The 3,220-nt window shown below is 37.3% G+C and overlaps 1 pseudogene; it reads right to left on the bottom strand.

Annotated features, from left to right (window-relative positions):
* Positions 1-1,144: 1,144 nt before the first annotated feature.
* On the bottom strand, positions 1,145-2,074 carry LOC113897917 (annotated as a pseudogene).
* Positions 2,075-3,220: the final 1,146 nt, after the last annotated feature.

Genomic DNA, 3,220 nt, shown 5'->3' with positions numbered 1-3,220 from the left:
AGAAATTACTTCTTCTGCTTCTGATTTGCTTTTATGCTGGTATTATTAGCAAGAGTCAACAAGGACAAAAAATGTATTCCACTTATGTTAAGAATTAAGGTAGATTAAGTGGACACCAATCAACATAAACTGAATTGTAAACATGTAATCAGATCCCAATGGATACCAGTTTGAGCCGTGCTGATCACATTTTAACACGTCTAGTGCAATGACATTTGGTTTTACACGGATTCTTATCTGGTTGATCGATTCTAGTTATTAAAAGCTTGACTTAAGGAGCTAAATACAGACCTAAAAATGTAATGTTAGTGACAAGAATTTGGAATCAAACAATACCTTCATCATAGCAATCAAATGTTTAACAGAACATTCTTCTGATCAAAAGTTAGATTTTAAATGACAAAAACCCGTATTACTTCATCTTTTTAAACTATGAGAAGGACATGATAGGCTTTACCTATAAATTTTTCACCTATTTAAATTAATGAAGAGAAAAACAACTAGCCAAAATCCAAACCAAAGAGTAGAATTACGGTGAGTCAACAGATTGTTTGAAATACAAATACTGTTAATTAGACAGCAATACATATTGAGAGTTAACCTTCTGATTGATTCATGACACTAGTTGAAGATTCTGAATACATTTTTGTTTTCAAAAGTCCATGCATGTGTGAATGTTATTGAAAGCTTTTTTGGTAAATGAGGATCCACCAACTTTTATATTCATGGAAAAGTGATGAAGTCTTAATTTTTTCTCATGAAATTATATATTATTTATAAAACAAGTGAAAAGCAATTATATATAGAAAATATCCTAAGAAAGCATATTCAACTCTTACAAAGATACCTCCAAATTAACATGTGCTTATCCAAATGTATATATGAGTTATCTGATGACTACACTTAGTACAATTTTACATACACTGTGACTAACAGTAATAGGTCAGGGTTAGTATGTTTGCATATGTAGATAAAGGAGGCTTAGTCCTGAGAGTCCATTCACGGGGTAAACCATCACTGTGTTAGACTGGATCTCTTAGTATATTTAAGTGCTGCCTATATACAGTCTATTTTAAACAGGGTTATTTATATGCCTGGACATTTATAGCAGGAAGTGGCATACACGGAATTATGTACTGCAGGCTCACTGCCTCAAGTTTGCCTTGACACTTGCTTTGACGACCGCCTCTTTCACATCTTTGTTCCTCAAACTGTAGATCATGGGATTCAGCATGGGAATCACTGTGGTGTAAAACACGGCCACCATCTTCCCCTGCTCCACAGACTCTTCAGTGGGCCTCCTGAGATACATGAAGAGGAGAGTCCCATAAAACATGGTAACAGCTGTCAGGTGGGACCCACACGTGGAGAATGCCTTCCTCCTGCCATCGGCAGAGCGCCTGTGCAGCACGGCTGCTACGATGAGGGTATAGGAAATGAGAACCACTGAGAGGGAATATGTGAAATTAATCCCAGCAATAACAATCATGGTGCATTCTTTAATGTGGACCCCTCCACAGGCAATCTTGATAAGAGCAGGGTCAACACAATAGAAGTCGTTGATTTCAAAGTTTCCACAGAAGCACAGGCCATATGTCCACAGTGTGCAGTTTAGGCTGACAGAGAATCCATAGATGTATGTCACAGAGATGAGACGAGCACAGACAGTCCTGGACATTTTACTGCCATAAAGCAGAGGGTTGCAGATGGTCATGTAGTGATTAAAGGCCATCACAGCCAAGATACATACTTCCACGTGGACAAGGGCTGCGAAGAAGTAATGCTGCACCAAACACCCCACATAGGAAATGGTTTTTGCCTCATAGTAAGTTTTCCAGCATCTTCAGAGTGACATTGGAAGAGAACCACACATCCACAAAAGACAAATGACTCAAGAAAAATTACATGGAGCTCTGAAGCTGGAGGCTGATGCTGATCAAAGTAATCATACCAATGTTCCCTATCAGAGTGATCATGTAAACTACTAGAAACACCACAAAAAAGAGACCCTGAAGCTCCTGACGACTGGTCAACCCAGAAGAACAAATTCTGTCACATCTGTGAAATTTGGCATTGCCTTCACTTAGACCCAGTCTGCAGTGCCTATGGACAAATTAAAAGCAACAAATGGATTTATTTTATTCTTGAAAATTTTGAGTCATGTTTATTAGTATTCTAGTTCAAATAATATAAAAATCAACATAGACTTTGCACAAAGTTTAATATGAGTATATAATCACATTTATTTCCTTTAATAGGCCTTATAGATAATTATTACAATATTTATTAGTTTCTTAACTCTAAAACAATTTCATTCATATACTACTAGTATTAGACACTTATTTTTGCTAAATTATTTCAATGATGCTAACATCATAGAGTGCTAATAGAAGTAAAGCCAGACGGAGAGTCATCAGAGAATGATCAAATCCATTTCAACATATTCTCTTATAGGAAATGACTTGAGACTCATAAATGTAAATATTCAATAAGGTCAGACAACTACTTTGTGCTGAACAGGGAAGTAATAAGAGTGAATCATTGAAATGCCATTGAACACTATTTTTGTGTATGCTGGTTGCCTCTCATTGTCTATATTAATACAAATGCACATGTAATATTAACCTACCCATTTCCCTATGACTTGGAAGATATCCTTTTTTAGAAATGTATTTGTTTGTGTATTTTTGGCTGCGCTTGGCTCCTCTTGGCTGGGTCTGTGGGCTTCTCACTGCAGTGGCTTCTCCTGTTGTGGCACACTGACTCTAGGTGAGCAGCTTCAATGGTCGTGGCTCACAGGTTCTAGAGCACAGGCTCAGTAGTCGTGGCTCTCGGGCTTAGCTGCTCCATGGCATGTGGAATCTTCCTCCAACCAGGGATCGAACTTATGTCCCCTACAGTGGTAGGCATATTCTTATCCACTGAGCCACCAGGAAGTCCAGAAGATATCTTCTTATCTACACAATTCTACGGGATGATTGTCTTAAAGCTTGGTCTTACAATCTAGTCATTGACATACTTTTAAACACTATGCCAGCATATGATATAAAAAGCTTTCAACTTATGAAAATCCTAGTCATGTTTTATTTTATTTAGCTATATATTTCACTTGGTTGATTACTACTGCTTGCAGGATGAGGTAATCAGTATTTAACAACACAGACTGTATCAGTTCAACAGTTATCTCAGAAAAGTAAACCACAAGTGGTTCAATCACCAT

This window comes from Bos indicus x Bos taurus, chromosome 8 (genome assembly GCF_003369695.1).
Source record: "Bos indicus x Bos taurus breed Angus x Brahman F1 hybrid chromosome 8, Bos_hybrid_MaternalHap_v2.0, whole genome shotgun sequence".
NCBI classification, from domain to species: Eukaryota; Metazoa; Chordata; class Mammalia; order Artiodactyla; family Bovidae; genus Bos; species Bos indicus x Bos taurus.
The sequence above is the reverse complement of the archived record's forward strand: the minus strand, read 5'-3'. Positions and strand labels throughout refer to the sequence as shown.